Raw genomic sequence first — 16,761 nt, forward strand, 5'->3', positions numbered from 1 at the left:
GTCAAGCAGTATGGAGAGAGAGAAGTCAGGTAAGAGGAGATCAAAATGTCTGCATTATTTCTGATAGATGCTCACTGGAAAATGTAGCTTTATATCAGGGCCAGGATGGTTTGCTAATACTTCACCCCTGCAGTAAGCAGACCCAGTCACAGGCAAAGTGGGCAATTACAGCACAGTTTCTACCTCCCTCCTTCCTAGCCCGGGCAGGGCCTTTGACCAGAGCTTTTACTGCTTGACCAAGAGCAGCTAAGAAGTCATCCTCTTTGTATGCAGGCAGAAAGATCCTAACAGGGGAGAGAGGGAGGGAGTTGAGTGGGATATGCTCAGTTTATTCTTTTAAATGCACTTACGAGATAAGCCACTTCTTCACAGGGGAGGGAAAGTAGGTAACAGGTGGAGAGAGATCACGGTGTTTCTCTAATATAGGGGTCCCTCCTGGCAAATACACCACTGTTTTTTTGGCTTTTATCACCTCTTAATAAATAAGATTTTTCTCTTGTTTCAAATGTATCTCCCTAAAAAGGAGCACTCTTTTCACTGAAAGTACAAGCAAAACACATAAAACCTGTTGACAGGATTTTGAATTGAGTGTTTGAAGGCCTAAGATGTATCTGGACTGAGGCCTAGAACCTGATGCCATTATATGGCCCTTCCCCAGAGTTCTCGATCTGATTTCCCAACCCTGCATTAGAACAGAATGCGTGTGTGTGTGTGTGTGTGTGTGTGTGTGTGTGTGTGTGTGTGTGTTTGAAAAGAATGGCGTGGCTGTCAGTCTTATCTGGATATATTGTAAAACTCTTTTCCTAGCTCTCCCTCCCTATTCCCCACCATACACGCACACACGCACACTCACATGCACACGCATGTGCATATGGTTCCCTAACATTAAATTTTGCAGTTTGGAGCACATAGTGGGATGAAAGACCCACTATGATGGTGGTGGTGATGAAAGGTGAAGGCATGTGGTCTGGGAAACAAAGCAAAGAGAAACAAAAGCTTATTGCTTCTCATTGTTTGTAAGCAGAAGGTAATTTAATGTCATTCTAGAAAGAGGAAGGGAGAAGGAGAGAGATGCATTGAAAGCACACTCCATCTTGGAGTGAGGGACTTCGTTAAGGTCCATTCTAGTCCATCCTCGCTCCTCCTGCCTGTGCTCACAGGGCAAAACTCTAACATGACATTCTGGAAAATTAAAATTATCCAGTTTTTAAATACTTACAGAGAAAGACTTTACAGCCTCCCCTCAATAACTAATTCAAATGATTAAACATAAGCTCGGATAGCACTTTTCCCCAAACTGTCAATACATTCTTGCTTCCGTTTAAAATGGTTTCCTTTCCATAGTGGAAGAGACAGTTCATCACCATCTTCTGTGTGATACAGCAATATTAAGTTGACCACTAGATTTACAACTGAGCAAGTCAATCCAGTGCCATCATATACTTCTTTTTGTTTACTTTGAATCTTCTGGGTGGTGCCTCTCTGTATCCTCTTCAGTTTTTCACACCCTGATTTAGTTGTGGAAACTAAACAAAAGAATTATATGGTGGTTTCTGTGTGTTTCTGTGTGTGTATCCCAAGTAGTCAGCTTGAAACAAATTCAGTGCTAATTTACAGCTTCTTACCTGTGCATTTTGATTTCTTTGGGGTATTCGGACATTAATACATAGTTCTTTAGGATACAGAAATCTTCTTAATCCAAAAATGTGAATCCTGGAAATTTTAGGAAGGTCAGTGAAGGAAATTTTTGAGTAAATATTAGTTAGGATTTTCTGCTGTGGTAAAAGCAAAACAACAGTGGCTTCAAAATGTACAAATCAGTTTGTCCCTGTTTAAGTGTTCCTCAGCATGCAGACTGACATAGAGGCTCTACGCTGAAGGGGACTAGTCTTCTTATCTCGTTGCTCTGTCATCCTGTCTTTATGGCTTCCATTTCAAGATATTGTCACCCTTTAGCTGTCAAGAGGGGGCGAGAGGGAGAGGAAACCGCATCTCTCGTTTTAAGGGGACAACCAAGAAGTTGTGCATTTCCCTTCCATTCACATCCAACTGGCCAGAACGAAGCTGCATGAGCATACTGACTGAGCTGCAAGGGAGGCTGGAAAATACTCCGGGTCCTCATGTGCCCAGGTAGGACTTCACAGTTCTAGTACTAAAGAGAGAAGGAGAGAATGGATAATGGGGATAACAGCCCTGCCCCTGGCTTTGTAGATAGAGCCAGCCTGAGAAGCATGTTTTGACCATGAATTCAGTGAGGGGACTCTTAAGTGGTGTAGAAAATACCCAAGGATGTGAAGAAGGAGAGAATCTTCTCTGCCATAGAATAGCCCAGTCTGCTGGGTAATATCGGCATTGCAACCTAGTGGATCTCAGGCTTGGCATTCAGTAATAAAGGTACACCTCTCCTGCTACTAGGAGTGAAGGTGAAACTTACTTAACTCCGAGAATATTCTTTGGCTTCTGTACAACCTAATTAAAATAGTTTATCTAGGGGCAACTGGGTGGCTCAGTCAGTTGAGCATCCGACTTGGGCTCAGGTCATGATCTCACAGTTCATGAGTTCAAGACCTGCATCAGGCTCACTGCTGTCAGCGTAGAGCCTGCTTTGGATCCTCTGTCTCACTCTCTGTCTCTACCCCTGCCCTACATGCGCTCTTTCTCTATCAGAAAAATAAATTTAATAAATAGATTATCTAAGTGAAGTTTCCAAACTAACTAGGTTCGGCATAAAACCAAGATCACAGCTTTGCTCGGTTACTCTCTTTTCAGGACACAGAAACCACACTGCTCTATTGCCCCTTGATCTAGGTCATCCTATTAGTTTAAGGTATTGCTACATTTCCATGAAAGAGTCAGTAACATATATTTGAGGACTGTAATGAAAAAAAAATAAAACTTTTTAAATGATAGTAAATGAAAATTTTAACTTAAAAAAATTGTACTACCCCATTGTAAGATCTGCATCACTTTACGAATGTTCTAGGAAAATAACCATAAAAAGACATTTTGCTGATTACAATGCTATACATACTCCATCTGGGACTTGCAAGTCGTATTTGTTTACTCGATTAGCCAGGCGCTTTTTCCTGTTAGTGTCCACATTCATCCTTTTCAAATGTAAACCTGGTTTTCATCTCAGCCTGATAAGACCAACCTGGATTTTGACAGTCACACTGATTTTATCTATTTAAACTGCTAGAAGCAAAATCTGATTTTGTTCCTGGCTTTTGTTATTGAGAAAAGTAATAAAAACCAAGGCAGAATTAGATCAGGGACATCCATTATTTTAACCAGGAACAAAAAATAAATATATAGCTTTACCTAAGTATTGGATTAATTTAAGTATATGGGGATGTTAAAAATTGCATTCAAAATATGTTTCTCAGCTGATTATTTATTTGATGTACACATTTAACATTTCTATTGTCTCTTGTAGAAATAATAATATAATAATAATGAAAACTCTCATGTGTTGAGTTTTCAGTATGCACTTGCCCTGCACAAATTTTTCTGTGCTCGGTGCTTAAGCCTTGAATCCATTCCATTCAAACTACATGGCTGCTGACACAGCAGAGGAAGGAAAGCCAAGGAGCTTTGGGTGGAAGATAAACAGCAGTTCTAGCTCAGTATTAATACTCCCAGTTGAATAGATTGTGCATTCTCAACAGGTGCTACATTACCCCCAAGAGGGTGAAAACTGACTCTTGAGGCGTGAAAGAATCAGATATTATGGCTGAAGTCAGAGCGTGGGGGGGAATTGTGACAGTGGAAGAACAATCAGAGAGATGCCACAATGCTGGCTTTGAAGATGAAGGGGTACAGGAGCTAAACCATGGAGATGAGCCATAGAATCTGGAAAAGGTAAGGAAGCAGATCCTCCTCTGGAACTTCCAGAGAGGAATGCAGCCTGGTGACACCTTGATTTTAGCCCAGTGAGATCCATGTTGGATTTCTGACCTACAGAACTGTAAAGATAATAAATAAATTTGTGTTCCTTAAAGCCCCTAAATTTGTGCTAGTTTATTATAGCAGCAATAACAAACTAGTACACCAGTTTCCTCCCTGTTCAAGAGAAGGATAGAATGATCTATGTCACAGGTTTCTTGTAAGCATTAAATAAAATAATCCATGAGAAGTACTTAGCATCAGGAGCATAGGGACATCCTGGCCTTGCCAGTATTCAGATGAGCAAGGTTTGCATTCTGAGTGTACTTTTCCCATGTTGATGTTGCTGATAGATTTCTTTCTTTATGTCAGTGACAACAGTCAAGTTTTATGCTGGCCCTGTCACTTTAAAAGGATTTTGTAGATTTCTCCTCAGATCCATGATAATATTGATTGTATATTTCAATTGTGGGAAATTCCATTTGCTAACTTCCGTGCACAACCAGCTCTTAGGTCCTTCCCTCAAAGCTGTTCTCTTCCTGTGTCTTCCCTCTCTTCTGCCCTGTCTGAAGTAATACCTGAAGCTTTGGTGGGGTCTGTGAAGAGGTAGAGGAGGAAATTCCCAGCAGTGGTAGAGAGGAGAGAAGGGCCAGCTACCAAGCACCCCAGTAAGGGAGGGGGAGTGCCATGTGGGACTTCCATTCCAGAAAGAGGCATTCCAAGTTAGAGCCTGGCTGGGCTGGGAAGGATGAACTCGGGTGTATAGTTTTCTTTTTTTTAACTTTAAGAAAGTGTGTGTGTGTGTGTGTGTGTGTGTGTGTGTGTGTGTTCTTACTTTTTTAACAACTAAGAAAATCCCTGCTGAAATGAGAATCTTCACAATGTAACATTCACTGACTTGCTTCATTAAGTGAGTTGGGTAGAGCCTAGTGTAAATGAAGTGAAGTCCACAGGTTTTTCTCTATCTTTGTCGAGTCAATTATTTTCACAGAGAACAGCTTTTGCGTTATTACAAGAAAAGAAACTAACAGTATTGTATTCTTAATACCCTGTGTAAAAACTCTGTGTGTTTACATATGTTACTTTTAACTCACAGCATTGCTATGAAATAGATATTACTACTCTCATTTCCTGCTGAGGAAGAGGGAGTGTCCTCACAATATCATTATGGAGTAGATAAGTAGATATAATTAGCCCCATTTATAGCTAGGTGCTCAGGGACCCAGGGACGGTGGCATCTGTACTGGTTTGGCTGCAATAGCAGTGTGACTCTTGACTGGGACTGCTGCTAGCCTGTTGCCTATGCAGAACCTTTTGGTTGAGGCCATATTTTAAACCTTGGTTTTTAGTCTTCAAGGTCCATAAATTGGACTTTTTCTGTGAGCTCAGAGATGCTCAGACTCTACAGTGCACTAACAAAAGTTTTAATAAGAATGATGGATCAGGGACACCTGGGTGGCTCAGTCAGTTCAGCATCTGACTCTTGGTTTCAGCTCAGGTCATGATCTCACGGTTCATGAGTTTGAGCCCTGCGTCAGGCTCAGTACTGGTGGTGCAGAGCCTGCTTGGGATCCTCTCTCTCTCCCTGTCTATCTCTCTGCCTCTCTGCCCCTCCCCTACTCTCTCTCTGTCTCTCTCTGTCTCTCTCAAAATAAATAAACTTTTAAAAAAAAGAATGATATATCAACCTTTATTATTGGGGCATTTATTTCTATCTAAGGATCAGGACATCCCCTTTCCAATATCAGGGGCTCATAGACTTCTCTTGCCCTCCACACCAGTCTGATCCCCACACTACCCTAGCATTCTTTCTGAAATGTACACCTGGCCATTTCACTCCCATGCTTGTGACCCTTCAGGGACTACTTGCTACCCTCAAGATAAAGTTGAGGCTCCATAACCTGATTCACAGACCTCTTTTTCTCTAGATTCATCTTTTTTCTCTTCATTTGGTTCTAGGGATACTGAACACCCTGTCAGGCCTGAATGTCTTTTGCATCTGGGTTTTGGTGTATTTTAATCCCTCTGCTGAGATCGCGTTCTTCCCTTTTGTTCCCTCCTCACTGCACCCCATTCATTTGGATAATTCAGGGCCCAACTTAGATCTAACATCCATCTTGAAGGTTTCCTTGACCCTCCTGATCTTATTTGCCCCCCAAGTCAAAGTGCTCTAATAAAACCTTGTATATCCTCTATAATAGCATGTGTTGACTTGTGTCTTGTTTATTTGTCTGGTAACCCTCATCAGAATCAAAGTTCTCTGAGGCCAGAGTTTGTATTCAGCTCACTGTTTTTCTCCCTAGGTACTTGGTACAAGTCCATGTATATAGCAAGTTTTTGATAAAATGTTCTTGAATATATAAAGAACAGAAAACCTATATTCAAGTCCTGGCCCTGCCACTTTCTAGTTGTGTGACTTTTGACAAGTTCCTTATACACTTAGGGTCTCAGTTTCCAAATTTATAAAAAGAGAAATTTCACTGAGATGTTACAAAGTTCTCTTCAAACATGAACATACTGGGATTCTAATGCAACTCATTAGCTATCCAGAAACCATAAATCCACAATCAAAGTTTACAAATGACAAGTTGGGAGCATTTCCATGGACTTAATTTCTTGAACATGGATTGATTATTTCATTCCATTCACTTATATACATTAATAGTCAATAGATTCATACCTGTTCTTATGTTGATATTTTTGTTCTTGACCCAAGGGTTTATTTTCTGAAGGATACTCTCTTCATCTTACACTGATTGATACAAATGAAAAGAGCCTCATAAGCCTGAGAAAATAACAAAGTCTGTGTATGTCTACTCTCTTATTCTTATGTCCATCTATTTTTGGGAGTTAATGAAACTTTTTGCTGTACTAAGAATTTCAAGTGAAGGTAATTAAAAAAAAAACTACTGGGTGAGAATAGTAGTTACAAATAAGAAAAAGATCTGCAATTTTTACTGATTATCCATGGACTTGAGTTGGTAATAGATATGATACCATATATAACTGTGTGAAATATTTGATATGAAAATAAAAGGAAAAAAGAGAACCACTAACATCCCTGTTGTAAAATTGTTAATGGCAAATGTAAACCATTGTAGTAACTCACACATGGTGTCTGTTAGGTTAACTTCCTGGTGAAGGAATCCATGTCAAACTACCAGATTGTATTTGTGCTTATATACTTTGGAGGTTGCTTTCTCCTACATTCCTAGCACTAATTATCATAGGAACCAGAATCTTAGTATATCTCAGATACTTCTTGCTAGTAAATTAAACATGTTTAGATATTTCATTTGTATATGTAATAATCTAAAGTAGTCATTTACTAAGAATTTCTATTGGTATAATTACTTTTTCCTAAAATTTCCTCTATATTTCCTGTAATTGTGAATAACTCAAACTTCAAAACAGACTTAAAATTTTTCAAAGTTAGTTCCTCAGCCTATTGCAAAGTCTTGATCAATATTATTGAAATGATACACCTACTGCGATAAAACATCAGTACTCTAAGTAAACTCACTACAAATGATTTTTATTTTCTGCTTTTAATTGAAAGTTTTCTGGCCCGATGCCGAATTCCTTTTATCTTTGGACAAAACTGTATTTGGCCTAGCTTATGGGCTAATTAGCATTAGGGTCTTTTCCCCTCTGTCTCCATTATTTTTATGCATTATTGCTTACTTAGCAATCCATGATGATCTCTGACCTCCTGACTCAGCAGAGCCCATTTCCAGGTCAGGTGGCCATGACCTCATGTAGACAGAGCAGTTTATTAGCAACACACCAAGAAAACACCAAAGACAAATGGATTTGTTGTTCCTTTACTGACAAGTTACTCTGAGCTCAATTCACAGCCAGTGAAAATGACCTGATTCAAATATTTGGTATAGAAACCTTGATGAAAAAATGTATACTTTTCAGGAAGATAAGAATATATCTTTATTTCATATGGAAAATAAATTGGCATTTATTGGGAACACAGTTTTTGCATTTTGATTACAAATTGCTTAAATTACTTTGTAAAAAGTAGATCAAAGAAATTAAGAAAATAATGTTCATATTTACATGCCTGAGTGTTGAAAGTGAATTCTAATTTTTAGGCTGCATGTGGGGTATACGGATATATAAATTAAAGTTCAAACCCTAAAAGTTACTGGTCATGTTAATGACCAACTAAATTATACTAGAGATTTGACTATATTCTGTTAGCATGTTAGTTATTCCCATCATTAAGATCAATGATTCTTAATGGCAGGTGGTTATAGATGCAGTTCATAAACAATGTAGTGCTTTCTCTCGTAGCTCTGATTTTTAAAAATTACTTAATTTGATATTTCAATAGCATCACAAGAAAATAATAATGTTTTCCTCATCAAAAGATTGAGAAACCTGCTTTAATTAATCTGCACTTAAGAAAAAGTTGGTAAACGGCAGTTTTTGACAGAGACGAAACAAGGAAAATGAATTGTTCCTATGGAGCAGGAATCCAGATGTTTTAGGATAGACAGAAAGGTGGGTATCTAAAAATCCAAGAGAGGACACACTTGGCGAAGTTAAAAGGAGGAAGGAAAAAATAGTGTCCACAACAGTTTCTTGCATGTAGTATGCACTCAATAAATCGTTTTCACTGAATGAATGAACTGAAACCACTCAGCCCTATAAGCATGGGTGTAATTTACTTCTGATACAGCATACAAAAGTAGCACAAAAATAGTAAATAGGAGTGACAAAAAACTTAAACTATTTGGGTATCTGCTAGAAGTCTTAGTCATGTTTAGGGGCACCTGGGTGGCTCAGTCAGTTAAACGTCTGACTCTTGGTTTCAGCTCAGGTCATGATCTCACGGTTCGTGAGTTTGAGCCCCACATTGGACTCCATGCTGACAGTGTGGAACCTGCTTGGGATTCTCTGTCTCTCTTTCTCTCTCTCTCTCTCTGTCTCTCTGTCTCTCTCTCTCTCTCTCTCTCTTTTGCCCCTCCCCTGCTTGTGCTTTCCCTCTCTCTCTCTGTCCCCCCACCCCTCTCTCAAAATAAATAAACTTAAAAAAATAGAAGTCTTATTTGTGGTTAAAGGAAAACAGGGTTTCAGATACCAATTTACCTCATTTTCTTCTCTAAGAGGGTAAAGGAAATGAAAAGAACTGCTATTTTGGATCTGATTTTCACCAAGAGATTGGTAAAATAGAAGTAGAAGGAAACTTTATTCATTTATTCAATAATATTTGAGTGTCTACTGTGTGCTCAACATTTGGAAAATTGTGACCATGTCATTTTAGCTTTTGTGGTAACCAAGGACTAGGTGATGGATATAGCCAGATGTGTACCACAGATTTTAGGAGGGAAATTTCACATTTCAGCGAAGAAATGGCCTGAAACTCTAGACTAAAGGGATGAGAAACTCAATTCTTCAAATGAAATTGGGGCTCTTGCTATGTGCTCTCAGTGTCATGCTAGATCAGGATTGCCTTTTCAGTCACTTCTTTTTTTTTTTGTTTTGTTTTGTTTTGAGACAGAGAGGGACAGAGCATGAACGTGGGAGGGTCAGAGAGAGAGGGAGACACAGAATCTGAAACAGGCTCCAGGCTCTGAGCTGTCCGCACAGGGCCCGATGCGGGGCTCGAACTCACAGACTGTGAGATCATGACCCGAACTGAAGTCGGCTGCTTAACCGACTGAGCCACCCAGGCTCCCCCAGTCACTTCTATTTGTTGCAAAACTTCAGGCTTCAAGAGGGCAGGAGTGTATCTATCATGTTTATCTTTATATCCTAGTAAATAGGACAGAACATGGTACATAGTTGATACCCAATAGATCTCTCTCTCTCTCTCTCTCTCTCTGACACACACACACACACACACACACACACACACACACACACACATTTTATTGTATATATAATGAGTTAAGCAATAAACAGTAATGAAATTCTTATAATCATGAGTATTTTCCCAAATTATCAAAGCTAATGCACGAGCGCACACACACACACACACACACACACACACACACACATTTGTCAAGTCTAATAGTCTACAATGTTTTGAACAATTGCAACTAGAGGTTTGAATGTTCAAAAACAATGAGGAAGAGAGATGGCTATGGCTGCAAAGGGCATGCTCAGATTAACTCAAAATATAAGAGATTATTTAAAGAAGAATGCAAGGACAGGCAAATAACCAAGAACAAATACCAAAGAGAGAGATAATCCCATTAGATTGGTGTCAAGAAGCCTAAAGTCCAGAGTGAGCTGAATTATGTTAAAAAAAAAAAAAACTAAAACAACAAAAGAGACTTAAAAAAGCTCACAAGGAACAATCCTACAAAAAATTAAAGTCATAAAGTAAAGTAGACATAGAACACTGGAATGCTCATGATGTCAAGTGTGTTATTCTCATTTTTGATAATGACATGGTTACAATTTCTGTCAAGAGTGGAATATTATTTTTAGTTGTACTTTTTACCATAGAATTTTGTTTTACTTTTGGAGAAAAAATAACAAGAAAAGTACAGGACCTCTGATGGGCAAAACAAAGGACTGTACATCTCTTCTTATTCTTGGCTTTTAATCAAGGATCATGATTTCCCACCTGATAAGGGTAGAACAAAATGTGGATGAGGGAATTGAGGCCCACCGTAGCATTATACCAGATCCTAAGCCCTTCCTCACGGATTGGGGTCTCCTGGCCCAGATTGCAGCTATGGGACTGAGAACATCACATCTGTGACTCTCCCACTCCAGCCAGCCATCTTCAGGGAATGTCAGCAAACAGATAAAGCCCCAAATGCCTAGAGATTAGCAAAAAGAGAAAACGTAACATCTCAGCAAAATTTTAGAATTTATTCTGAAATTTTTTAGAATATTCAGAAAAGAAAGTGATAATTATTAGTCACCAGCAAGAAGTCCAGGGGGACTAAATGATACTCCTGGTCAATAAAGTAATCGGAATGCAAGATGAAGAAAATGTGGTAGTTATGGTAATATAGAAATATGATCCAGCCAGTTTTCACAATATCTCAAGATTTCATTGTGGATTTAATAGAGAAATATAAATGGAATAACAGTACTTAAATGAATTCACAAGTAGGCTTGCATAACCAAATCCAAAGAGTGCTAAAGAATAGGTCCATGTTATCACAGAGAGGGATCTATAGACCTTTACGTCTGTTTTATTCTAGATTTTTCTTTAGCAATGACTTCAATGATGATGAATTTGATAAAAATAATAGAAATAAAAGACACCTCTTAAAAACAGAAAACAAACTGAGGGTTGATGGGGGGGGTGGGGGAGGGGGAAAGTGGATGATGGGCATTGAGGAGGGCACTTGTTGGGATGAGCACTGGGTGTTGTATGGAAGCCAATTTAACAATAAATTATATTAAAAAATAAAAAATAAAGTATTTAAAAAAATAACAGACACCTATGAGATTCTTAGGTGTGAAATACTGTTCAGTTACTCTGCATGCATCAGTTTATTTAATCCTTACAATAATCCAATGCAGTCAATACTTTTATCACCACTTTATATATTTTTTAAAGTTTATTTATTTATTTTGAGAGAGAGGGAGCCCAGGTGGGGGAGGAGCAGAGAGAGAGGGAGAGAGAATCCCAAGCAGGCTCTGCACTGTTAGCACAGAGCCCAATGTGGGGCTTGAACTCAATGAACCACGAGATCATGACCTGAGCTGAAATGAAGAGTCAGATGCTTAACTGACTGAGCCACCCAGGTTCCCCCTTATCTCCACTTTATAAATGAGTAATCTGCAGCACAGAGAGTTTAAGTAACTTCCTCAAGGTCACACATTTCTTAGGTGTCAGCACTGAGATTCAATCCCAGACTGTTTACTTAATGGCATAGTTTTATCAATGATATCCTTCAAGCTTGTTAATGACCAAAGTGAAATGTATAGCTGAAGTGGCAAGGTGTAGATTTGGTGTCCAAAAAAATTCTAGTAGACTGTAAAATTGGCTGAATTGATAAGATAAAATTAATTTGAAGTAAATATAACCTCATGCACTTAAGTTCCAAAAAAATCATCTGTAAAAGTAAGGACTGAGGAAATGAGACTTACTAATTGATTGAATGAGCATGTCTTAGGGGTTTCATTAATATAGGCTCATTATGACCAATGTACAGTGTGATGTGATTTCAATAAAATGCAATCTTAGGTTGCATTAAAAAAATAATAGGGGCACCTGGGTGACTCAGTCGGTTGAGGACCCGACTTCAGCTCAGGTCATGATCTTGCAGTTGATGAGTTCGAGCCCCACATCAGGCTCTGTACTGATGGCTCAGAGCCTGGAGCCTGCCTCGGATTCTGTGCCTCCCTCTCTCTCTCTCCCCCTCCCCTGCTCATGCTCTGTCTCTCTCTGTCTCAAAAATAAATAAACATTAAAAAAATTAAAAATTAATAATAATAAAACCATAGAATCAATATATATACATACTGGTATATAATATTTTGGTACCTGATAGATATAACATAACAATATATATGGTATAGATATCATATATATCAGAGTGAGAATACTCAACGCTATATCACATGAAGAATGAGCGTACTCTCAAAGTTCTAAAGGTCTGACAATACAAAATGTTTTGTCCATAAAATAGTTTAGAGATTTATGAAGTCCTTTCCAAGTCTAACATCCTGTGATTCTGTGAATGATTGTGTACTAGTATAGAGAAAGCATACTTAGGACAAATGTGACACTTGGGGAAGAGTAGTTAGATTTATGGGTTAACTGAAAGCATGACTAGGAAAGCATTGCATGGGAAGTTATAGGAAGGTGATTGACTCAGTTTTACCTAAGAATTTACTCACAACTAGCCTCATGCAGAAGAAGCTATGTTAAGAGGCATTGAATCTCCATCAGGGAATTTGTTTGAGAAGATGTTGGATGGCCACTTATTGAGGATATTGGAAAGGAGGTTCATTTACAGGTTAGGAAGACAGGAGAACTCTGAATCCCTTATAACTGCAGATTCTGGAAACATGGACAATTACTAGACCTTTCTTTGTGAAATAAGTAGTGAGGGATGGATGGTGAGTGTTGAAGCTGTTCCAGCTTGCAGGACTGTGAGTAAGTTGAGACCTGGAGATGCATTCCATGGGAGTCAGGTTGAGTTATGAACCAAATCAAACAAAACTAAGTTACGCAGAAGGTATTCATGCCTTTCTGGTGACAATTTTCTTTAGATTTTGCCTTAATGGTAAGTCATATATTATTTTCCAACAGAGCCATATATTTGGAAGCATTTCCAGTCTTGTCTGCAAGCAGGCCTTTTCCGTGACCATTTTAGACTCCTGGGCACAAAGAGCCCAAAGGGAAGCTATCACTTCTGGGAGCATGCCTAGCAAGTGTCAGCTAGACCTAACTTGGTTTCAGTGTTCATTTCAAGCTTTCAGACAATACGTGACTAAGACAGAATGAAACCATTCTAGATGCTTCATGGGAAACTTAGAGGAAAGACTGAGGAAAGATTACAAAACTAGTTTGTCTCCCCTTTTGGAATCCTGGAGAGATTCTCCAGGGGGAGAATCAAGGGACTCAGAGGTCCCCTATTTTCCTGAATTATAAGTGAATCCCCTCTCCGGCATCCCACTAAGTAGTCAACCAGCCTCTGCTTGAACAAATTCTGTGACAGGAGACACACTACTCTTAAGATTTGTCCTCCCTGAGAAGGGGAGAACAAAAGTTAAAACACAGACAAAACATTGTTCTTCTCATTGATAACTTTTTTGTCCCATTTGACTTTTTTTGCCAAGCCAGCTTTACATTTCTGATTCTAATTCTTGTGAATACAAAGATTTCCCAAGTGGAGTGAACCCATTAAATATAGTTTTTAAATTGTTTTCCTTTATTTGCATTGAACCAAAATAATGACAGTAGTCTAATAGAATAAGCACAAACTTGGGAATCAGTTTCAGAGGTTTTGAGTTCCTGCCTTGCTATTGACTGGTTCTGGGACCTAGGCCTTAACTTCTGTATGCCTACTTCCCCCATCTATGAAATGAAGATAATGATACTTACTTTGCAGGAGCATTGTGAGAACTTGGTGAAATAGACATAAAGAGATAAAATCCAGCCTGGTGCTTGAGGAGTCTATTTTGTTTGCTGTTGTATTCCTCAGCACCTAGGACAGTGCCTGGCAAAAGAAGGTGCTCACTAAGCATTTGTTGAATGAATGAATGAGCTCCCCATATGATAGCTCTTGCTAAAGGCATGGCAGCGCTATCAGATATGGGAAGCCTTTGTAAAGCAAGAAGCTGATTGATTATTCAAAGGTTTGAAGAAGGAGAATGCTTTGTCACAGCTAAATTTATTTTCTTCCCATAATGCAGTGTAGCTTCAGGATTTTTAAAAACTTAAACTAAAACTCTAAGCATTATTTAGTCTTTGTAGTCTTTCCTCAGTCCTTACCCTATGTTTTCCATGAGATATCTAGAGTGGTCTCATTCTGTCTAGTCATATATTGTTAGAAAGCTTGAAATGAAAAATGAAACCAACTGAAGTCTGGCTGGCAGCCATTCAGAAATAGATTTTTTTTTAAGTAGATTAATTTCCAAAGACATTTTCTCTCTTTAATACTTATTCATATTTTTTAAAAGAACCACTTAGTAAAACAAACAAGAGTGTCTTTTCAGCATCTGGTTATCTCTTTCTCAAGACTGAGTTTGGTTAAGTTGGTTATCTCCCAGGATGCAAAACCAGGTAAAAATAAAACCAAATGAAATATTCAATGTAATTTATGAGTTGCTTTCCTGGAGCGAAATGAAACTCAGCTACATAGCTTTTATTTGTTTTGGAGTGTATATTTAATATTAGTCAGATTAAAGAGTATGTTTTTGCAAAACTAAAAGGACAAAGAATTAATTTGCTTCAAGTTGAAATAATTTTTTTTTAAAGTCAAGTTTCAATTCAGCATTTCAAAAATAATAGAGAAAATTGGGTCTAGTTTCAGAACCCATAACCAAAATGACAGGAATGGGTCAGAGAATTGGGGTGGGATGGGGATGAGAAGGAACTCTCCCATTTGCTAAAAGGAAAACAAAACAAGGACATTATCTCTTTGCAGCATTATGAACACAACAAGCATACAGCTGAAACCACACCATATAACACCTTTCACGTATTGCTTTCTGTTGTCATCTAATCGCTTACTGCCTGCTAGTCTTATCTCTCTTCAGAGCCAATCTTAAAATTATACTGCATTACAATAAGCTGAACACATTGCATCTAGCCAAGATACATAGTGGGCCCCCAATAAATATTTATCAATTGACTTCTCTGCACTATGTAGGTAGGCTTTCTTTCTGGCCTCACATGTGACTTACTTGTTTCTGCCGGAGAGGTTTCAGTTTTGCTTTTCTTCTTACCTAAAAGGCTATTCCCATTAATTGCCACTATTTCCTTAAAGTAGTACCAAAGAGCACCTCGCCTCAGGAGCTCTAATATACCCACCTAAATTAAAGCTGTCTTCCCCTCTAGAAGCCCCTTTAATAAACATGATTAGTCATTTCAGAATGATTTAAGATTCCATTACTGGCATTCTTAGTTCTCTTGGTTCTGACCAAGAGAACCGACGCCCCATAACATGCACTCCTCAAGAATAGGCATCGAGTACCATTTCCCATATTACACACACGTGTGGATGCCCCTCTACATGCAGTGTCCAGCCCATGGGGAACTCACTCAAAGGATATGTTCTGAGGCTGGATGATGAAATTTTTAGCATTAGTAAAAAATCAAACAACTCTAATTGCTTGTCTCTATCAGTCTGCCAAGAATGGGTATAAGTGGAATCAAGGCTGTGAGAGATGGATCTTTTTCATCAAACAAGTGATCAAAACCTAATACATTTATACCTGAAAATTGCTTTAAGGTAAATTGGATGACTAACAGAAAGTCTTCCAAAGGGAAATAATGTATTATATTTATTTGAGAGGCCTGTACAATATTTGAACTACTGTACAAAAAACCAGTTTTGATCAATCTTTATAAAAATGATTTGGAAGAGATTAAGCTACATATTGCTGAGGCCTGTAGACCATTGTAAGCATTTGGTGCTTTCCCAACTTCCCCCAGTGTGAGTTGAGCTGCAGGGCAGGCTAGAGCTCAGTGCAGGGAGAGATGGTGCAGTGTCTGTCTGCTCCCCTCTTACAGCTTCATGCTGTAAATTAAAGGAGTAAGCAGGCAGGCCATGGGAAAGGGTTACAAAGAGCCCTTACTGTCCACAGCCAAAAAAAAAAAAAAATCTGTATCTATGGGTAGAGTTAACAGGGATATATAAATGGTAAGGGTAGTGGTTCAGTGTATTTAGCATTGGGTTGAAAAGCAACTATTTTTTGTTTTCTCATATTCCATAGAAAGGGTACAATTTCAGTCTTCTCTTTTGGACAGAGTGTATATAGGTTTTGATAGAGGGGAACTAGCGGGCCAGTCTGGTGCCCTGGTTACCCCAAATACAAGACTCTGCATGAAGAAGTGGTAAAATAAGTAACAGACATTGGGGAAGTCACCTGGTTAAAGAGTTGGGATATATGAGGTTCGATATGGGAAGATGTGGAGGGCTTCAGTGCTCATGATGGGACCTTGGCTCTGAGAATGACCAACACATTGCAGGTTTGGTAATACGAGGAGAGGAGGATTAGGAGTGAATTGGAGTGTGTGTAAAGTGACATGACTAGAACAACATTTGACAAAGCTGGGTTTAATGGTGGCATTTAAAGTGATAACCCAGTCCTAGGTGTTGAAAACTAGGGAATGAATTAGTAAAGATTCACTGCGACCAAGAAGGGAAAAACAGAATGAGAGGACATTTATTCCTCTTTTTTCCACGTCTTTCCTGAACATTTACTTATCAAAGGCAT

General features: G+C 38.7%; 1 protein-coding gene and 1 long non-coding RNA gene across 6 annotated transcripts in view; one reads left to right on the forward strand and one right to left on the reverse strand.

The window, feature by feature from the left end:
* SPATS2L (spermatogenesis associated serine rich 2 like) overlaps window positions 1-16,761 on the forward strand; it is a 165,009-nt gene that overhangs the window by 52,185 nt on the left and 96,063 nt on the right. The gene's annotated exons all lie outside the window — the stretch shown is intronic.
* Window positions 961-15,474, reverse strand: LOC122240994. Of its 2 annotated transcripts, XR_006220879.1 has the most exons (5): window positions 15,226-15,474; window positions 13,922-14,036; window positions 6,566-6,637; window positions 1,626-1,713; window positions 961-1,526 (listed from the first exon to the last, which is right to left on the reverse strand). It is a non-coding gene; the product is annotated as an uncharacterized LOC122240994 (long non-coding RNA). The 2 variants fall into 2 exon arrangements; XR_006220878.1 differs by lacking the exons at window positions 961-1,526; window positions 1,626-1,713; window positions 6,566-6,637 and adding an exon at window positions 10,327-10,673.

The sequence above is a fragment of the Panthera tigris genome, chromosome C1 (assembly GCF_018350195.1).
Source record: "Panthera tigris isolate Pti1 chromosome C1, P.tigris_Pti1_mat1.1, whole genome shotgun sequence".
NCBI lineage: Eukaryota > Metazoa > Chordata > Mammalia > Carnivora > Felidae > Panthera > Panthera tigris.